This window comes from Paramisgurnus dabryanus, chromosome 16 (genome assembly GCF_030506205.2).
Source record: "Paramisgurnus dabryanus chromosome 16, PD_genome_1.1, whole genome shotgun sequence".
In the NCBI taxonomy this organism is placed as follows: domain Eukaryota; kingdom Metazoa; phylum Chordata; class Actinopteri; order Cypriniformes; family Cobitidae; genus Paramisgurnus; species Paramisgurnus dabryanus.
In genome coordinates this window covers 540,426-564,265 of record NC_133352.1, presented here as the reverse complement: position 1 = coordinate 564,265, position 23,840 = coordinate 540,426, and positions in this window count along the sequence as shown.

Sequence of the window (23,840 nt, the reverse complement as noted above, 5' to 3'; positions counted from 1 at the left end):
ACGTGCGTTTATAGATGTTCTAAATTCTCTCAATATTAGACAAAACGTGACAGGGCCAACGCATACTCGTAATCACACATTAGACTTAATTCTGTCACTCGGACTCAATATTAATGACGTCGAAATATCACCTCAGAGTGATGCAGTTTCTGACCATTACCTTGTGTCATACACTGTACTTCTAGATAGGATCACTCAATCTACAACATGCTACCGACTAGCCAGAACAATAATTTCCACCACTAAAGATAGCTTTATTAGCACTCTTCCAGACCTGTCTCAAATGAAACATGTAGCAGATAACTGTGACGATCTAGATATTGAAATAGAAAACCTAAACAATGTCTGTTCTAACACATTGGATGCCGTTGCTCCCATTCGAAAAAAGAGATTCAAAGAAAAACCGCCAGCTCCATGGTATGACCATCACACAGCAGCTCTTAAAAAGGCAGCTAGAAAAATGGAAAGAAATTATAGAAGCACAAAGTTAGAAGTATGGCGCGCAGCATGGAAACAGAGTGTTAAACACTACAGACAGGCTATTAAAACCGCCAGATCTACATATCTTAGCAAGCTTATAAATGAGAATCATAATAACCCTCGTTTCCTCTTTAGCACAGTTGCGAAACTGACTAGAAACAAAGAACAAACAGAAACCAATAGTAAACTTCAACACAATAGTAACGACTTCATGAACTTCTTTTCTAACAAAATTTCGGCTATTAGGGAAAACATCGTAGCTACCCAGGCAGCCACCACTCTACCCATTAGTTCACTTAACACTAGACTACCATACGAACATCTTGATTCATTTAAACCTACTACAATAGATGAGCTCTCTAAACTAGTCACATCATCCAAATCATCGTCCTGTATATTAGACCCCGTTCCCACAAAACTACTTAAAGAAGTATTCCCTGTAGTGTCAACCCCGGTTCTAAATATCTTTAACTCATCCCTAGAAATAGGATACGTTCCAACAGCTTTCAAACTAGCAGTTATTAAACCGCTGATTAAAAAACCACAGCTTGACCAAGGAGAACTTAATAACTTTAGACCAATCTCAAATCTCCCTTTTCTTTCGAAAATATTAGAAAAGGTAGTGGCAAGCCAGTTACGCACATTCTTGACAAATAATAGTACATATGAAAAGTTCCAATCAGGATTCAGGCCCCACCATAGCACAGAGACAGCGTTGCTTAGAGTTACAAATGACCTCCTATTAACATCCGATCGTGGTGAAATCTCAATTCTTATATTACTAGACCTTAGTGCAGCATTTGACACAATAGACCACAGAATCCTACTCAATAGACTAGAAAACTATGTTGGTATCAGTGGTCAGGCGCTAGCCTGGTTTAGGTCATATCTAACCAATCGCTATCACTTTGTTTATGTAAATGAGGAAGAGTCATATCACTCCCTGGTTAAATACGGTGTACCGCAGGGATCAGTTTTAGGTCCTATCCTGTTCTCGTTATACATGTTACCCCTAGGAGACATTATCAGGAAACATAACATAAGTTTTCACTGCTATGCGGATGATACCCAGCTTTACATCTCCTCGCATCCCAGCGAAACACACACGTTTTCTAAACTAAAAGACTGCATTAGCGATGTTAGTGACTGGATGGCACATAACTTTCTTAAGCTCAACTCCAATAAGACAGAGGTACTTATTATTGAACCAAATCGCTACAAACATAATATGTCAGATTACAAATTGCACATAGATGGCTGTACTGTGGTGCCATCTTCCACGGTTAGGAACTTAGGTGTGATGTTCGACAGCAACTTATCCTTTGATAGTCATATCGCCAACGTCTGCCGCACAGCATTCTTCCATCTTAGAAATATCTCAAAAATACGCCATATACTGTCTACATCTGACGCAGAGAAGCTTATTCATGCTTTTATGACCTCTAGAATAGACTATTGTAACTCGCTACTCGGGGGATGCCATTCAAATCAGGTCAACAAGCTTCAGCTAGTTCAAAACGCTTCTGCAAGGGTACTTACTCGATCTAAGAAGTATGACCACATAAGCCCAATTCTGGCATCTTTACACTGGCTACCAGTTAAATATCGCATCCAATTTAAAATATCACTAATCACCTACAAAGCTTTAAATGGCTTAGCACCCTCATATCTTAGAGAATTACTATCAGAATACAATCCATCACGCACACTACGGTCGCAAAATTCTGGCCTATTGATTATCCCTAGACTATCAAAAGTGTCTAAAAGTGGAAGATCCTTTTCCTACTTAGCCCCTAAGCTCTGGAATGATTTACCAACCGATGTCCGAGAATCAGACACAGTCGATCATTTTAAATCTAGACTTAAAACTTTTCTCTTCAACAAAGCATTCGCATAATTTGTCTAGTAAAGGTTCTTAACTCGCAATAGTTATTTTCACGGAACAAAGCACTCACGGTCATAACACAGACCAACCAAATAAATAAATAAAAACCTTTTCTGCATGAACACTTAAAATGAGTTGCATTAAATAGTTTGCCACCGTTTGCCACTGAACTTGCATTAACGACGACAGTGGGGCTTCCGGCCTTAGTCAAACGGTTTGGCACGTATGGTCGGGTTGCGATTTTGGTGCTTTCGTGTGTCTTGTGAATAGTATGCCATACAGACCCGTTTGCCACTGAACCTGCATTAACGACGACAGTGGGGCCTCCAGCCTTAGTCAAACGGGTTGGTATGTATGGTCGGGTTGCGTTTTTCGCGCTTTCGTGTGTCTTGTGAATAGTATGCCATACATACCCGTTTGCCACTGAACCTGCATTAACGACGACAGTGGGGCCTCCAGCCTTAGTCAAACGGGTTGGCACGTATAGTCTGGTTGCGATTTTGGCGCTATCGTAAGTCTTATGAATAGTATGCCATACAGACCCGTTTGCCACTGAACCTGCATTAACGACGACAGTGGGGCCTCCAGCCTTAGTCAAACGGGTTGGTATGTATGGTCGGGTTGCGTTTTTCGCGCATTCGTGTGTCTTGTGAATAGTATGCCATACATACCCGTTTGCCACTGAACCTGCATTAACGACGACAGTGGGGCCTCCAGCCTTAGTCAAACGGGTTGGCACGTATGGTCGGGTTGCGATTTTGGCGCTATCGTAAGTCTTATGAATAGTATGCCATACAGACCCGTTTGCCACTGAACCTGCATTAACGACGACAGTGGGGCCTCCAGCCTTAGTCAAACGGGTTGGTATGTATGGTCGGGTTGCGTTTTTCGCGCTTTCGTGTGTCTTGTGAATAGTATGCCATACAGACCCGTTTGCCACTGAACCTGCATTAACGACGACAGTGGGGCCTCCAGCCTTAGTCAAACGGGTTGGTATGTATGGTCGGGTTGCGTTTTTCGCGCTTTCGTGTGTCTTGTGAATAGTATGCCATACAGACCCGTTTGCCACTGAACCTGCATTAACGACGACAGTGGGGCCTCAAGCCTTAGTCAAACGGGTTGGTATGTATGGTCGGGTTGCGATTTTGGCGCTATCGTAAGTCTTATGAATAGTATGCCATACAGACCCGTTTGCCACTGAACCTGCATTAACGACGACAGTGGGGCTTCCGGCCTTAGTCAAACGGGTTAGCACGTATGGTCGGGTTGCGATGTTTTTGGCGTTTTCTCCTGGTCCTGTAAATGGTATACAATATAGACCCGTTTGCCACTGAACCTGCATTAACGACGACAGTGGGGCTTTAGGCCTTAGTCAAACGGGTCGTCAGGTTTCATTTTCTCTTAAAGATCGGAAGGTGACCCTTATTTACCATATATACCCTCGCATAGGGCCCCCAATTTGCTAAATCCTCAACTGTGGATAACATAATTATGCCGCAATATTTAGTCTGTCTGGAACTAAGCTGAGTTAAACCACATCACTGTGTGACACTTCAATACATATGAACGGCCGCTACGCTAATACGATTTTGTTTTTCTCTCCCTGTCTCGTCCTCGACCCGAGGACGAGACAAACAGACCCAGTCCCGGTAGATGTGAAAGTCGGCACACCTCTGATCTACTGGCTGTCCTTCAACGTTATGCCCAGCTGATACCTGACCAACGATCACCGGCAGAACCGCTTAATCTCCGCTAAATCTCCATTTCCGTTCTCCCAAGGGTTTTTCCCTCCTAGGACTTATTTTTCCTCGGATAAAAGCCCGGGGTTTTTTTTTTCTCCTAGGGGGTTTTTCACCCCGGGGAGGCAGCCTTTTTGGGCTTTACCTAGCTTCCTCTTCTATACGTTGCTTTAGTAATACGTGCAATTATAATATTGAGTCATAGCCGCAGCAAATTTAACTGCTCATGCTATCATGTATTCTGTTGTGCTATCTGTCGTTTTCTGTGCTTTTCACTGCTTCTATTTATGTAAAGCTGCTTTGAAACAATTGACTTTTGTGAAAAGCGCTATATAAATAAAATTGAATTGAATTGAATTGAATTAGGGCTAATCAATCTTACTATTTGGATTTAAATATAATTTAAATAATTTAAATATTTTTTCACATGATAATTAAAACAGTTATTTTCAATCAAAAAGGTAAAAATGTATTACTAACTTTGAATACTAGTCTTAGAGATTAATGTTAATGACCATTGGTTTAAGTGTAGTTCCAGACTAAAATTTAGGCTTAAGTTTTAGTTGTCTTACTTGAAAATAGCTTACACTGGCCTACCTTTAAATATATCAGGGCCATAGTTTTGTCTTAAGATGTACACCAGTAATGCTTTTATAAGGTTTGTTTGTAAAAAGTACCTAAATGTTTTTACATAACTAATGGCTAGTCATGCATCAATTTAAACCTGTGGGAAACAACCCAATAAAGTTATAAAGCTTCAAATGTTGTCTTAGAATTCTTAAAATCCTTTATTACCTTAGAACGAGACCTTTTTATCTACATACACCTAGGGTCCCCTTACATGGAAGTCACCATTTTGTTCTGCCATTTTTCTACAGAAGCCCTTAACGGACATTTTTTTTACTAAGTTGTCTCCGAAGATGAAATGTTTGTCTGGTGGCGGCTCCGTAGCTTCTCTATGTGTTTCAAAAGCGAGGGGTGAGCAGTGTAATAAGGCATTGGTTGCATTTCGTGACATCACCACTAGATGCCGCTAAAATTTACACACTGCACCTTTAACTTCATGATTTTACTGTTATAATATTAAAATCACATTTAGTGAAAGACTACCACTTCAATTGTTCTCAGTTATCAGTTTTAACACTCATGTCACTTTATGATAGCTGTGAAACGTGAACATAATTTTGGAGGCACTTACATGACATTTGCAGTAAGACTTTTTTTATTTTAAAAAACTACATACCAAATGAGTGTGTAACCATGTCAATTTTAAGTCTTGTTCTTTAACAGTCTTGTTTCTCCTTTCTCAGGTAAATGTGTGTGTGTACAATATACAATGCAGAATATCTATATGGCCATGTCCTTAAACGTCTTGTGATCCCAAATAGCTTGAACCCCGGTAATCGCTGCTTGCAGCTATATTTATTATTAGGGGTTCAAGCCCGTAGGGCTGAAACCCTATTGTATTTGTATGGATTTTTATTATTAGGGTTTCAAGCACGAAGTGCTGAAAACCTATTGTATTTGTCTGTTTTATTATTAGGGTTTCGAGCACGAAGTGCTGAAAACCTATTGTATTTGTCTGTTTTATTATTATTATTATTATTATTATTAGGGTTTCGAGCACGAAGTGCTGAAAACCTATTGTATTTGTCTGTTTTATTATTAGGGGTTCAAGCCCGAAGGGCTGAAACCCTATTGTATTTGTACTGATTAGGGGTTCAAGCCCGAAGGGCTGAAACCCTATTGTATTTGTACTGATTTTTATTATTATTATTATTATTATTATTATTATTATTATTTTTATTATTTTTCTTCTGCCGTAAAACGGATCGTGCAGACCAAACCGTAAGGCCTAGAGACTTGAGACTTGGCCAAATGGTAGGTCTCATTCGTGCGCGAAGATGACAGAGTGTCATCCCAATCGGCCTATGGGGGGCGCTACAGCGATGGCAAACGCGTTGATGCTCATAACTTCGACAATTCTTGTCCAAATGTCAAGTGTCTTATATTCCTGGATTCCTTGCGTCAAGACGAACAAAATGTATATCTCCGATTTCATTTCCGTCATTAAAAATTTTCCGCTATTTTTGATTTTGTCGAAAAAAATAAAAACGAACTAGTCCTAGGTTTTTCGCTCGATCGGAATCGTTTCGGTGCTAAAATGTTCCTTGGAGTTCGAATATCAATAATTATTGAAAAAAGTTGAACTTTCGACTCACGGTCGACATGCCACGCCCAAACGTCTGAAGTGTGCGCAGCCACTAGGGATTTATTGGATATAACTGCGGACAGGAATGAAGTATTAACACGACACTTGGTACTTGTGATGACAGTCATGGCCTGAGGTGGCATGCGTCGTTTCGTCACAGCGCCACCTAGTGGTCAGACGAATCATTTAAACGCTTATAACTTAGGCTGAGTTTAACATATTTTCATGCAACTTTTTTCTTTGGAGTCCTGAATTGTTGCCGAGTCCAACGATACCAAGCATGCCAGGTTTTGCTTTACGGTTGGTTCTGCACAGGAAAATAGCGCTTAAAAAACACGCGCGAATAACTCCGCGAGGGTTATTCCGATCGACTCGAAACGACCATAGGAAGAACATTGTATTACCTTCTGAACAAAAAGTTCTATTGGCGTTATGTTAAAATTTTCATCAGAAATGGCCGAAAATTGCAAAAAACGAAAAATTACCTCAATATTTTGTGTTTTTACACATAAATGGTTATAACTCCGCAACGAAATGATATTTTTTCAACAGATTTGATACGCTGATGTCTGAGCACAGTCTGAGGCAATACAAAAAAAAATGGTATGCCTGCACCACTAGTTGGCCTCATAATTTAACAAAACCTATGACATTGAGCAAACCCTATGGTCAAACAACTGTTTTTTCAATAAACTAAAGTGTACAGCCATGATACTAGCTAGATGTAACACAGTCATGACCTGAGATTCCATGCACGAGTTTGTCATAGCGCCACCTAGTGGTAATTTGTTATTTTCACTTAAAAATACTGTAACCTTACATTTAAAATCATGAGTCATCATGGATTATTCCTTTCATGGCTTTGAGTATAATCATTGATGGATTGCAAGTCACTCCCTAGCAACCAATGAGAATACCCTAGCAACCATTTAGCAAGCTGTATCTCTGTATCAGAACATCGTAGAGACGTGGGGTTCGGCTCTTTTGACTCATTAACCCTATTTTAACATTTTGTGACCCGAGTTTTGCCATTGCAAGCACCACAAACATTTCCTTCAGTGTTCTATTTGTCAATGTTCCGTGAGAAGAGAGGGAGACATTTCACTGAACGATAGCAATTTTTGCTAATAACTTTGAACACGTGTGTCTGGTATCTTATTTTTCATCATTTATTTTGTACAATGCAGCAAATCTACACAGCCATGCCCTTAATGGTCTTAATGTCCCAAATCGCTTGAACCCCGGTAATCGCTGCTTGCAGCTATATTTTTTATTATTATTATTATTATTATTATTTTTATTATTTTTCTTCTGCCGTAAAACGGATCGTGCAGACCAAACCGTAAGGCCTAGAGACTTGAGACTTGGCCAAATGGTAGGTCTCATTCGTGCGCGAAGATGACAGAGTGTCATCCCAATCGGCCTATGGGGGGCGCTACAGCGATGGCAAACGCGTTGATGCTCATAACTTCGACAATTCTTGTCCAAATGTCAAGTGTCTTATATTCCTGGATTCCTTGCGTCAAGACGAACAAAATGTATATCTCCGATTTCATTTCCGTCATTAAAAATTTTCCGCTATTTTTGATTTTGTCGAAAAAAATAAAAACGAACTAGTCCTAGGTTTTTCGCTCGATCGGAATCGTTTCGGTGCTAAAATGTTCCTTGGAGTTCGAATATCAATAATTATTGAAAAAAAGTTGAACTTTCGACTCACGGTCGACATGCCACGCCCAAACGTCTGAAGTGTGCGCAGCCACTAGGGATTTATTGGATATAACTGCGGACAGGAATGAAGTATTAACACGACACTTGGTACTTGTGATGACAGTCATGGCCTGAGGTGGCATGCGTCGTTTCGTCACAGCGCCACCTAGTGGTCAGACGAATCATTTAAACGCTTATAACTTAGGCTGAGTTTAACATATTTTCATGCAACTTTTTTCTTTGGAGTCCTGAATTGTTGCCGAGTCCAACGATACCAAGCATGCCAGGTTTTGCTTTACGGTTGGTTCTGCACAGGAAAATAGCGCTTAAAAAACACGCGCAAATAACTCCGCGAGGGTTATTCCGATCGACTCGAAACGACCATAGGAAGAACATTGTATTACCTTCTGAACAAAAAGTTCTATTGGCGTTATGTTAAAATTTTCATCAGAAATGGCCGAAAATTGCAAAAAACGAAAAATTACCTCAAAATTTTGTGTTTTTACACATAAATGGTTATAACTCCGCAACGAAATGATATTTTTTAACCAGATTTGATACGCTGATGTCTGAGCACAGTCTGAGGCAATACAAAAAAAAATGGTATGCCTGCACCACTAGTTGGCCTCATAATTTAACAAAACCTATGACATTGAGCAAACCCTATGGTCAAACAACTGTTTTTTCAATAAACTAAAGTGTACAGCCATGATACTAGCTAGATGTAACACAGTCATGACCTGAGATTCCATGCACGAGTTTGTCATAGCGCCACCTAGTGGTAATTTGTTATTTTCACTTAAAAATACCGTAACCTTACATTTAAAATCATGAGTCATCATGGATTATTCCTTTCATGGCTTTGAGTATAATCATTGATGGATTGCAAGTCACTCCCTAGCAACCAATGAGAATACCCTAGCAACCATTTAGCAAGCTGTATCTCTGTATCAGAACATCGTAGAGACGTGGGGTTCGGCTCTTTTGACTCATTAACCCTATTTTAACATTTTGTGACCCGAGTTTTGCCATTGCAAGCACCACAAACATTTCCTTCAGTGTTCTATTTGTCAATGTTCCGTGAGAAGAGAGGGAGACATTTCACTGAACGATAGCAATTTTTGCTAATAACTTTGAACACGTGTGTCTGGTATCTTATTTTTCATCATTTATTTTGTACAATGCAGCAAATCTACACAGCCATGCCCTTAATGGTCTTAATGTCCCAAATCGCTTGAACCCCGGTAATCGCTGCTTGCAGCTATATTTAGGGGTTCAAGCCCGTAGGGCTGAAACCCTATTGTAATTGCTCAGATTTTTATTAGGGGTTCAAGCCCGTAGGGCTGAAACCCTATTGTATTTGTATGGATTTTTATTATTCTAGTTATTATTTTTCTTCTGCCGTAGAACGGATCGTGCAGACCAAACCGTAAGGCCTAGAGACTTGAGACTTGGCCAAATGGTAGGACCCAATTTGGGGAGAGGTTGATAGAGTATCAACCCGATTGGCCTATAGGTGGCGCTATAGCGATAACAAACGCGTTGATGCTCATAACTCCCAGAATTCTTGTCCAAATGTCAAGTGTCTTATATCCCTGGATTCCTTGCGTCAAGACGAACAAAACGTATATCTCCGATTTCATTTCCGTTATGAAATTTTTTTCGCTATTTTCGATTTTGTCGAAAAAAATAAAAACGAACTAGTCCTAGGTTTTTTGTCCGATCGGAACCGTTCCAGTGCTGTAATATTCCTTGGAGTGTGAATATGAAAAGTTATCAAAAAAAAGTTGAACTTTATACTCGTCGTCGTCAAGCCACGCCCAAACGCCCCCAATGGGCGGAGCCTCTTGGACTTCAATGGCTGTAACTTGGGATTGGAAAGAGGTATCGAAACCAAATTTGGTACACATATACAGCGGACTATTCTGGGGTCACGTGCAAAAAATTGCATCGCTTGACCACTAGTTGGCGCTATAACACTACTTCAACTTTGAAGAGCTGTAACTAGAGAAATATGGGACCGATCAACTTGAGATTTGGCACGGGTGCTCTTGGTCTAGGGTACTATCTGTGTGGGAAAGGAATTTCGCGTTGCTCAAAAAACATGGCCGCCATCGGCCAATCAAGAAAAAGCAGCTATTGGGCAGGGTTAACGGAGGCCGATCGAAACGAAACGTGGTGGACCTGTTTGTCTCTTGGCCATGAAGGTCTGTGCAGAGTAAGAAAAAATTCGGCCTCCGGGAGGCGCTATCACGTTTTTTCAATGTTTAAGTGATTGTGTATTATGCAGTGTTTCAGATATCAACAAGATCTTTATATCATTTAATAGAGCTACATTTAATGAACAACTTTTGCTCAAGAAGCACTTGTCTCAGTCGAATCGTTTGTTAGATATTCATAATTTTCTCTTAAACCTACTTTTGCGAACTAGTCCTAGGTTTTTTGACCGATCTGAACCAATCCAGTGCTGGAAGATTCCTTAGACACTGAATATCAATAATTATCAAAAAAAAGTTGAACTTTGCACTCGTCGTTGCAACACTACGGTCAAAAGTACGAAGAGGCGGGGCCACAAATACTTAAATTGCTATCATTTATGATAGGAATGAGATATCAACATGAAACTTAGTACACATATGTATAGACCCAAGCTGAGGTCACATGCAAAAAATTGCAGAGATTGTCCATTAGGTGGCGCTATAACTTAAGAACAAATAACCATAACTATAGCATATGTATATGACACATAAATATTTGTCTGACCTACTTGTTATTTTGCACATTACATCTACTTTCAGGTTCTTATAATGGTCTATGAGGATAATTATTTATCTTTGAAAACATGCCACTCAACAGCCAACCAGTATTAACCATGTACGAGTCAAGCCTAATGGTGTGTGATTACAACTAAACTCATGGGACTGTTGGTCTTATGTTTCCAAGTGTCTGTGAGGATTTTTAGTTCATCTTTCTGAAAATCTTTGCATCTAACACAATGTGTGCAAAGTAAACAGTTCTCTAGATCAGTGGTTCTCAACACACCTGCTTCACATAATCAGCACAATAGTAGAGATCTCTATTAACTAAACTGATTGTGTCAGATGAGAGAAACATACAAAATGTGCAGAGCAGTGGTTCTCCAGAAACGGAGTAGAGAACCACTGCTCTATATGTTTATGTTTATATGAAAAAACTATTTTGTGAACTAATACTTGGTTTTTCACTCAACACCACTAAAGCCAATGCAATACAATTTCCTGTAGTCTGTGAGCAAATATGAATGCCAAATTGTTATCACCAATTGTACGTCTTATTCCTTTAGTTGTTTAGCTTTGAATTACAAAAACAACTTTTCAAAACTACTAGAATTTTTTCAGTCAACAACAATAAAATCAGCGCAGTACATTTTTCTGTCCTCTGTGTGTAAAGGTATATCAAATACAAAATGTAATGAATTTGAATACCTGCTTTTGTAAGCATAGATTTCATGTGATGTCACACATTGGTGTAGGTGCCATTTGTACGACTGAATTGCAGCATGTGTGTTTAAAGGAACTCATAAAGATATGGATTAAAGTTTTTCATTATCTCCATTTATTTACATCAGTAGCATTAGGATTCTATTCTACCTTCCATGACATAAACGTGTCCTGACATGATGTATAATACAAAGTTGTTACATTTTTATATGTTATTTTTCAAATATTGCACCAAAAACTTCATGTGATAATGCAATTGGTTATTATTCACATAAATGACCTGCTAGAACCCAACTAAAAAGCAGCACTTTATGAAAGTAACACAGACAAATGCTCACCAGCAAATCTGCTGCAAATCTACTAAATAACATGACATTTGTTATTGACATAATTTGATATTGAAAACATATCTGGATCAGTTATTTATTGGCCCAGCCTAAAATCACATGAAAATAATTGCAGAGCTATACCACTATTTGACAATTTAACATGACAGAGCCTAAAAATGTTTCTATTAAAATATGTAACTTTGCTTTATTGTTTCCAAATCCATAAATTAGTATTCTCTTACAATAACACAATAAAAGGATTATATGAAAAATATATACTCTCTGTGTGAAACACAGACCCTCATTAATATACTTAAGAGCATGCTTATCAGGATTTGAGTTAAAAATGTGTCTACCTTTATTTACTTTTAAATATTCAATACTAATTTTATGTTAAATTAATTGTAAAAGGAAAACAATAATTTTAGCCAACAGATGGCAGAAGGTCATCTTCTGCCATCTGCTGGCTAAAATTATTATTTATTATTTAAAATGTATACTCAATGAAATTGTGTTCACAGGTTTCATCAATGGATGCATGATTTAACTTTATGAAGTCAGTATTATTATGTTAAAATAACATTTCGTCAATCATTCTGACGGTATCCGTTTTAACAGTCATGTGACATTCGAACATAGGATAAACATTTAAATAGGTTGATGAACTCTTAAAGGACACCAAGCATATGGAGATTGGTCATTTATTTCAAAGTCTTATTTCCTAACCCTGCCATTTCTGCTTCTGTGTGTAAATGCATGTATGTGTTTTAGCTTATTCTTCATCATTGCTGTGTTATAGATTAGCCATATGAGACCTATATCTCTATATCAGAACATCGTAGAGAAATTGTGGTGGGCTGTTTTGTCTCATGTTAACAATTTTTGAAACATTTAGTGTGACAAATCTTGCAACAGCATGCACCACATAATTTTCTCTTCAGAAAATTTACCTAATTGGTAACATGTTAGTATTTCATATTCTAAGTATATTTGATAACAATGCAGCAAATCTAAACAGGCATGCCCTTAAAGGTCTTAAAGGTTCATATAATGAGATTTTTTAAAGATGTAAAATAAATTGTTTGTGTACCCAGAGTGTGTATGTGAAGTGTTATCTCAAAATACTCCACAGATCATTTATTATAGCATGTTAAAATTGACACTTTGTAGGCCTGAGCAAAATTGTGCAGTTTTTGGGTGTTTCCTTTAAAATGCAAATGAGTGGATGAAATGCAAACACTGATCACAATGATGGTGGTTTGTTGTAATTGAAATTCAATTGTGCTCTCGATTATTTTATTTTTTATCTTTTTCATGTTTTCTAGGTTGATATAAGCACTGGGGACCCAGTTATAGCACTTACACTTGGAAAAAGTCAGATTTTCACGCTATGACCCCTTTAAGGTCCCAGATCGCTTGAACCCCGCTAATCGCTGCTTGCAGCTATATTTATTAGTTATTATTATTATTTTGCCGTAAAACGGAACGTGCAGACCAAACCGTAAGGCCTAGAGACTTCAAACTTGGCCAAATGGTAGGACCCAATTTGGGGAGAGGTTGATAGAGTATCAACCCGATTGGCCTATAGGTGGCGCTATAGCGATAACAAACGCGTTGATGCTCATAACTTCCACAAATCTTAGCCAAATGTCAAGTGTCTTATATCAATGGAATCCTTGCGTTAAGACGAACAAAACGTATATCTCCGATTTTATTTCCGTCATGAAAATTTTTTCGCTATTTTCGATTTTGTCGAAAAAAATAAAAACGAACTCGTCCTAGGTTTTTCATCCGATCGGAACCGTTCCAGTGCCATAATATTCCTTGGAGTGTGATTATCAAAAGTTATCAAAAAAAATGTGAACTTTCGACTCACCGTCGTCAAGCCACGCCCAAACGCCCCCAATGGGCGGAGCCTCTTGGAATTAAATGGCTATAACTTAGGAATGGAAGGAGGTATTGACACCAAATTTGGTACACATATACAGGGGACTATTCTGAGGTCAGGTGCGAAAAATTGCGCCGCTTGACAACTAGCTGGCGCTATAACACCACCTCAAATTTGAAGGGCTGTAACTACAGAAATATGGGACCGATCAACTTGACATTTGGCACGTGTGCTCCTGGTCTGGGGTACTATCTATGTTTAAAAGGAATTTTGCGTAACTCAAAAAACATGGCCGCCATCGGCCAATCAAGAAAAAGCAGCTATTAGACAGGGTTAACGGAGGCCGATCGAAATGAAACGCGGTGGGCCTGTTTGTCTCTTGGCCATGAAGGTCTGTACAGAGTAAGAAAAAATTCGGCCTCTGGGGGGCGCTATCACGTTTTTTCAGTGTTTAAGTGATTGTGTATTATGCAGTGTTTCAGATATCAACAAGATCCTCATATCATTTAATAGAGGTACTTATAATGAACAACTTTTCCTCAAGCAGCACTTGTCTCAGTCGAATCGTTTGTTAGATATTCATCATTTTCTTTTAAACCTACTTTTGCGAACTAGTCCTAGGTTTTTTGACCGATCTGAACCGATTCAGTGCTGGAATATTCCTTAGATACTGAATATCAATAACTATCAAAAAAAAGTTGAACTTTGCAGTCATCGTCGCAACACTACGGTCAAAAGTACGAAGAGGCGGTGCCACAAATACTACAATGGCTATCATTTATGATAGGAATGAGATATTAACACGAAACTTGGTACACATATGTATAGACCTAGGCCGAGGTCACATGCAAAAAATTGCAGAGATTGTCCACTAGGTGGCGCTATAACCTAAGAACAAAGAACGATGACTATCGCATATGTATACAACACATAAATATTTGTCTGACCTACTTGTTATTTTGCACATAACATCTGCTTTCAGATTCTTATAAGGGTCTTTTAGGATAATTACATATCTTAGAAAACATTGCCGACCAACAGCCAGCCAGCATTAACCATGTACGAGTCCAGCGTAATGGTGTGCGATTACAACTAAACTGATGGGCCTGTTTGTCTTATGTTCTCAAGTGTCTTTGATGATTTTTGGCTCATCATTCCGGAAATATTTGCATCTAGAACAACGGGAGTTACGTTAACTGTGCCCTAGATCAATGGTTCTCATAATGATTCCTGGAGGCCCACTGCTCTGCACATATACGAAAGTCTTCTATTTTAAACAAATCTACTTTAATCATCAGTAGAGATTTGTATGAACTGAACTGATTGTGTCAGATGAGAGAAACATACAAAATGTGCCGAGCATTGGGTCTCGAGAAACCACTGCAGTTCACTGAGTTGAAAGTACTGCTCTAGATGTTTATGTTTATATGAAAAACAATTTTATGAATTTGCTGTACTATCTGGGCAAATATCAATATGAAACATAAAATAAACTTTTGCCGTTGTATTACTGGATTTGATGTGATGTCACATAGTGAGGTGGGCACCATTTGTAACCTGTATTCTTTATTTCATTTGTAGCTGCTGTTATGTTCCTTTTGTCCATGGGTTTGCATCTGCATGAAAATTATTATAAGATTTAATGATTTGCAGTCATTTACCTCATTAAAACTAAAAGACTTGAGGTAATCAATTCAAGCATTTTGAAATGTGACATTTTCAAAATGGGCCAGACTAAGTATATCTAACTAATTAACTAGTAATGTGAAGCTTATGACAAAATATTAACAGTTTTATTAAGATCAGACAATATATGTCTTTCCAAGACTAGGGCTGGTTGAATAAACATACAGTAGCCATTAAGTTAAGACTGTGTTTTAAGGACTAGTCTGAAGAACTAGTAGTTAGTTAGGGCTAATCAATCTTACTATTTGGATTTAAATATAATTAAAATAATTTAAATATTTTTTCACATGATACTTAAAGCAGTTATGTTCAATCATGAAGACAAAAATGTATGACTAACTTTGAATACTAGTCTTAGAGATTAATGTTACTGACCATTGGTTTAAGTGTAGTTACAGACTAAAATTAAGGCTTAAGTTTTAGTTATCTTACTTGAAAATAGCTTACACTGGCCTACCTTTAAATATATCTGGGCCATAGTTTTGTCATTAGATGTACACCAGTAATGTTTTTTATAAGGTTTGTTTGTAAAAAGTACCTAAATGTTTTTACATAACTAATGGCTAGTCATGCATCAATTTAAACCTGTGGGAAACAACCCTATGAAGTTATAAAGCTTCAAATGTTCTCTTAGAATTCTTCAAATCCTAAAGGCCACTTCACACTGGTCAGACAGACTCCAACAGACGCGTCTGTTGGAGTCGGTCTGACCAGTGTGAAACCCCTGTTGGAAGTTGTTGGATCAAAGTAAATGACACTTTAGAATGTGGTTGTCTGTTGGTGTCTGTTGGTGTCTGTTGGTGTCTGTTGGAGTTGGTAGTTGTCTGACCAGTGTGAACTGGCCTTAAAGGTATGAACAAGATTGCTGTAAATATGTGGATCCTTAAAGAACAATAATAGGCCAACATTAGAAATAATAACTAATAATCACACATAAAGAGAATATATATTTGGTTATCAGTAGCTTTAGTATTCTAATCTATTTTCCATGACATAAACACGTCATGCTGTGTCTTATAAAGTTTTTAATAATTGTTTATAGAATTATTGCAATGAAATTGTAATGTTATGATACAATTGGTTATTTTAAATGTAAATGATTTACTGAAAACTTACTCTAGCACAGCACATGTGTGAACACAAGGCAAGGCAAGGCAAAGCAAGTTTATTTGAATAGCACATTTCATACACAGAGGTCATTCAAAGTGCTTTACATAGAAATTAGAAAACAATATATAAAAGAGAAAAAAGAAAATGTAAAAATAATAGATACACAATAAAATCACAATAAAAAAAGATACATGAGAATTTAGAATAACAATTAAAGAAAATGAATGTGATTTTAATAAAAACTGTTTAAAATGTTAAAAAGAATAAAACAGGAGTAAAAGTGGCTTGAGTTAAAGATGCAGTCAGTGTAAAGCAGCACAGTGCTCATTCAGTAAATGCAGAGTTAAACAGATGTGTTTTTAATCTAGATTTAAAAGTTAGTATTCTAATCTATTTTCTATTTTCTATTTACAAATAAGTGCTTAATAGCAAATCTGACTGACATTTGCTTAATGACATCATATTTGTTATTAACTCCATTTGATATAAACAACACATCTGGATCAGTTATGTATGGACATAGCCAGTTGTTAAATATAAAAAAATGTACAGCTTTAGTACTATTTTTAGGCCTACTATAATATGACAGAGGCTGTCATCTGAAATACTTGTATGTTTGCACATAATATCTATGTCAAAGAATATATATGTTCTATAAGAACAATTACTTTTGTTTAAAAAAATAGTCTAAAAGATTTAAACAAGCAACCATTTAGTAAGACCTAGATCTCTATGAATTAAAATGACTGTTACAGATGAGAGAAACATACAAAATGTGCAGAGCATGTTTGTGTATATGTTCCTTTTGACCATAAAGATATATACGGTTTAATAACTTGCATACCTCACTTTATTTACCTAATTAAAACAGAAAGCCTTCATGGTACTCGATTAAAGGACATGAACATGAATCTACTAAATGAAATGATATTTGTTATTGACACAATTTAATAACACCATCCACCATTCAGATAACGTATCTGGTTTTGTTTTATTAAATTGTTTCAGTTCTTACACTCAACAACAGTAAAGCCAGTGCAGTACAATTTTCTCTACACTGTATAATACAAATACAAAAACAACTTTGCAGAAGTATAGCTATCACACAGTCATTTTGAAAACGGCCCTGACAAACGGCCCCTAAAGCTTATGACAAAGCATACAAGTATTATTGAGATCAGGCAATATACTCAAATTCCTTATTGTGGTTTTTAGGTGCAATTTTCCGTTATGTCCACTAGATGGCTGAAGAGGATCAATCACTGGCTGACATTTGCACTCACAGAAAACACAGAAGATGATTACTCTTTAACTAAGTCTACTATTAATAGAACTCTGTACACATTTAAAGGTGCAGTGTGTAATTTTTAGAAGGATCTCTTGACGGAAATGCAAAATGATATACAAAACTATATTATCAGGGGTGTATAAAGACCTTTCATAATGAACCGGTATGTGTTTATTACCTTAGAACGAGACCTTTTTATCTACATACACTGAGGGTCCCCTTACATAGAAGTCACCATTTTTCTACAGAAGCCCTTAACGGACACATTTTTTTACTAAGTTGTCTCCGACGATGACATGTTTGTCTGGTGGCGGCTACTGTAGCATAGAGATGTGTTTCAAAAGCGAGGGGTGAGCAGTGGACTAAGCCATTGGTTGCAATTCGTGACCTCACCACTAGGTGCCACTAAAATGTACACACTGCACCTTTAACTTCATGATTTTACTGTTATAATATTAAAATCACATTTAGTGAAAGACTACCACTTCAATTGTTCTGAGTTATCAGTTTTAACACTCATGTCATTTTATGATAGCTGTGAAACGTGAACATAATTTTGGAGGCACTTACACGACATTTGCAGTAAGAATTATATATTTTTGGTTTTTTATAAAAAAAAAACTACATACCAAATGAGTGTATAACCATGTCAATATTAAGTCTTGTTCTTTAACAGTCTTGTTTCTCCTTTCTCAGGTAAACGTGTGTGTGTACAATATACAATGCAGAATATCTATATGGCCATGTCCTTAAACGTCTTGTGATCTAAATGGCTTGAACCCCGATAATCGCTGCTAGCAGCTATATTACCGTTTGTTTTTGTTAGGATATTTATTCTTTTTCTGCCATAAAACGGATCGTGCAGACCAAACCGTAAGGCCTAGAGACTTGAGACTTGGCCAAATGATAGGTCTCATTCGTGCGCAAACTTGACAGAGTATGAACCCAATCGGCCTATGGGGGGCGCTACAGCGATGGCAAACGCGTTTAGGCTCATAACTCCCACAATTCTTGTTCAAATGTCAAGTGTCTCAAATCCCTGGATTCCTTGCATCAAGACGAACAAAATGTATATCTCCGATTTTATTTCCGTCATGAAAAATTTTCCGCTATTTTCGATTTTGTCGAAAAAAATAAAAACGAACTAGTCCTAGGTTTTTCGCCCGATCACAATCATTCCAGTGCTAAAATGTTCCTTAAAGTTTGAATATCAATAATTATTAAAAAAAAGTTGAACTTTCGACTCACGGTCAACATGCCACGCCCAAACGTCTGAATTGTGGGCAGGCACTAGAACATTATTGGCTATAACTGGGGACAGGAATGAAGTATCAACACGACACTTGGTACTTGTGATGAGAGTCATGGCCTGAGGTTTCATGCATCGTTTCGTCACAGTGCCACCTAGTGGTCAGACGAATAAAATCATGCTTATAACTTAGGCTGAGTTTAACGTATTTTCATGCAACGTTTTTCCTTGGAGTCCTGAATTGTTGCCGAGTCCAACGATACCAAGCATGCCAGGTTTTGCTTTACGGTTGGTTCTGCACAGGAAAATAGCGCTTAAAAAACACGCGCGAATAACTCCGCGAGGGTTATTCCGATCGACTCGAAACGACCATAGGAAGAACATTGTATTACCTTCTGAACAAAAAGTTCTATTGGCATTATGGTAAAATTTCCATCAGAAATGGACGAAAATTGCAAAAAATAAAAAATTACCTCAAAATTTTGTGTTTTTTACACATAAATGGTTATAACTCCGCAACGAAATGATATTTTTTCACCAGATTTGATACGCTGATGTCTGAGCACAATCTGAGGCAATACAAAAAAAATGGTATGCCTGCACCACTAGCTGGCCTCATAATTGAACAAAACCTTTGACATTGAGCAAGCATACAACTGTTTTTTCACTAAACTAAAGTGTATAGCCATGATACTAGCTAGATGTAACACAGTCATGACCTGAGATTCCATGCATGACTTTGTCATAGCACCACCTAGTGGTAAATTGTTATTTTTACTTAAAAATACTGTAACCATACATTTAAAATCATGAGTCATCGTGGATTATTCCTTTCATGACTTTGAGTATAATCATTGGTGGATTGCAAGTCACTCCCTAGCAACCAATGAGAATACCCTAGCAACCATTTAGCAAGAGCTGTATCCTTGTATCAGAACATCGTAGAAACATGGGGTTCAGCTCTTTTGACTCATTAAGAGTATTTTAACATTTTGTGACCCGAGTTTGCCAATGCAAGCACCACAAACATTTCCTTCAGTGTTCCATTTGTCAATGTTCTGTGAGAGGAGAGGGAGACATTTCACTGAATGATAGCACTTTTTTGCTGATAACTTTGAACACGTGTGTCTGGTATCTTATTTTTCATCATTTATTGTTTATTCATCATCTACACAGCCATGCCCTCAAAGGTCTTAATGTCCCAAATCGCTTGAACCCCGGTAATCGCTGCTTGCAGCTATATTTTTTATTATTTTTCTTCTGCCGTAAAACGGATCGTGCAGACCAAACCGTAAGGCCTAGAGACTTGAGACTTGGCCAAATGGTAGGTCTCATTCGTGCGCGAAGTTGACAGAGTGTCATCCCAATCGGCCTATGGGGGGCGCTACAGCGATGGCAAACGCGTTGATGCTCATAACTTCGACAATTCTTGTCCAAATGTCAAGTGTCTTATATTCCTGGATTCCTTGCGTCAAGACGAACAAAATGTATATCTCCGATTTCATTTCCGTCATTAAAAATTTTCCGCTATTTTCGATTTTGTTGAAAAAAATAAAAACGAACTAGTCCTAGGTTTTTCGCTCGATCAAAATCATATTGGTGTTAAAATGTTCCTTGGAGTTCGAATATCAATAATTATTGAAAAAAAATTGAACTTTCGACTCACGGTCGACATGCCATGCCCAAACGTCTGAAGTGTGCGCAGCCACTAGGGATTTATTGGATATAACTGCGGACAGGAAGGAAGTATCAACACGACACTTGGTACTTGTGATGACAGTCATGGCCTGAGGTGGCATGCGTCGTTTCGTCACAGCGCCACCTAGTGGTCAGACGAATCATTTAAACGCTTATAACTTAGGCGGAGTTTAACGTATTTTCATGCAACTTTTTTCCTTGGAGTCCTGAATTGTTGCCGAGTCCGAAGATACCAAGCATGCCAGGTTTTGCTTTACGGTTGGTTCTGCACAGGAAAATAGCGCTTAAAAAACATTTGCGAATAACTCCGCGAGGGTTATTCCGATCGACTCGAAACGACCATAGGAAGAACAATGTATTACCTTCTGAACAAGAAGTTCTATTGGCGTTATGTTAAAATTTCCATCAGAAATGGCCGAAAATTGCAAAAAACGAAAAATTACCTCAAAATTTTGTGTTTTTACACATAAATGGTTATAACTCCGCAACGAAATGAAATTTTTTCACCAGATTTGATACGCTGATGTCTGAGCACAGTCTGAGGCAATACAAAAAAAAAATGGTATGCCTGCACCACTAGTTGGCCTCATAATTGAACAAAACCTGTGACATTGAGCAAGCCCAATGGTCATACAACTGTTTTTTCACTAAACTAAAGTGTATAGCCATGATACTAGCTAGATGTAACACAGTCATAACCTGAGATTCCATGCACGAGTTTGTCATAGCGTCACCTAGTGGTAATTTGTTATTTTCACTTAAAAATACTGTAACCTTACATTTATAATCATGAGTCATCACGGATTATTCCTTTCATGACTTTGAGTATAATCATTGGTGGATTGCAAGTCACTCCCTAGCAACCAATGAGAATACCCTAGCAACCATTTAGCAAGAGTTGTATCTCTGTATCAGAACATCGTAGAGACATGGGGTTCAGTTCTTTTGACTCATAAACACTATTTTAACATTTTGTGACCCGAGTTTTGCCAATGCAAGCACCACAAACATTTCCTTCAGTGTTCCATTTGTCAATGTTCCGTGAGAAGAGAGGGAGACATTTCACTGAACGATAGCACTTTTTTGCTGATACTTTGAACACGTGTGTCTGGTATCTTATTTTTCATCATTTATTTTGTACAATGCAGCAAATCTACACAGCCATGCCCTTAAAGGTCTTAATGTCCCAAATCGCTTGAACCCCGGTAATCGCTGCTTGCAGCTATATTTATTATTTATTATTTTTCCACGGTAAAACGCGTTTCCCAGCCCAAACCGTAAGTCGTAGAGACTTGCCACTTGGTCAACTGGTTGTATATTAGCAGGCTACTCAGATACAGTGAATCAGCCAAATCGGCCCATAGGTGGCGCTATGGCAATGCTCGACGTGTTGGGCCTCATAACTCCTAAACCGGACATCATACACTCAAGTGTTTGGTATCATTGTAATCCCTGGCTCCAAACTTAAAAAATGTATATCTCCGATTTCATTTCCGGTATGCAAATTTTTCCGCTAATTTGCATAATATACATTTCAAGCCAAAATGAACTAGTCCTAGGTTTTTCGCCCGATCGGAACCGTTCCAATGCAGGAGAAATCTGTGGAGTGAGTAGGTAAATAATTATCGAACAGAATTTGAAATTTCGCTTTAGGGTCACTAAGGGGCGCTAAAACTCCATACAGGAAGTAGCCTACCATCACTGAAATGGCTATAACTGGTGAACGGTTTGAGATATCTTAACGAGGTTTGGTACACATGTGTACTAGCTCAGTCCGGGGTCACAGTAAAAAAGATGCCGATTTTGGCCACTAGGTGGCGCTATAACAGGCTTGAGCTCGGGAATGGCTATTACTACACAACCGTTAGCCCGATACACTTAATATTTTGTATGGTGTGTCTTTGTGCAATGTACCATGAGGGTCTAGAAGGACATTGGCGTTTCTCCAAAAACATGGCCGTCATCAGCCAATGAATGTTGAGGACTGATTTGACAGGGTTAACGGAGGTCGATCGGAAGGAAACGCACTGTGCTTCTTCGTGTACTGCTCCTGAAGGCCTGTAAGATTTGTGGTGTAATTTGGCCACTAGGGGGCGTAATACCGTATTTCGGTGCCTGTATCACGTGACGTTTGACATACACACACAAACATGACATCATATGATAGATCGGCTCATGACGAAAAACTTTGCCTCTTGAAGCGTTGCTGTCAATCAAACGTTATCGTTAGTTATTGACGATAACATTCAAATATACTTTTGCGAACTAGTCCTGGGTTTTTTGCCCGATCCGAACCTAACCAAGGCTGATTGATTCTGTGGAGTGTGAATATGAATAATTATCGAAAAAAAGTTGAAATTTGTATTCAAACATGCAATGAGTGGCCAAAAACCGAACTGGGCGGAGCTTAAAACATTTAAACGGCCATAACTCGAGAGGCGTTTGAGATATCATCATAGGGCTTGAATCATATGTGTAGGCCATCGGTCTAAGGTCGTGATATAAAAATCTCGCCGATCGGACACTAGATGGCGCTATAACGGGGAAAATGGCACTAATTACTGTGATTATGCAATGGTTCCAACTTTCACGCCTATAACTTTATCTGTGGTCAAGAGATTTTCATGGGAGTTGTTTTTTTAGAATCCTGAATTGTTTCCGAGTCCTACGATACCAAGCATGCCAGGTTTCGCCTTACAGTTAGTTCTGCACAGGAAAATAGCGCTTAAAAAACACGCGCGAATAACTCCGCGAGGGTTATTCCGATCGACTCGAAACGACCATAGGAAGAACATTGCATTACCTTCTGATCAAAAAAGTCTATTGGCGTTATGTTAAAATTTTCATCAGAAATGGCCGAAAATTACCCCAAAATTTGTTTTTTTTACACATAAATGGTTATACCTCTGCAACGAAATGACATTTTTTCACCAGATTTGATACACTGATGTCTGAGCAGAGTCTGAGGCAATACCCAAAAAAATAATATGCCTGCACCACTAGTTGGCCTCATAATTGAACAAAACCTTTGACATTGAGTGAGCCCAACGGTCTTACAACAGTTTTTTCACTAAACTGAAGTGTTTAGCC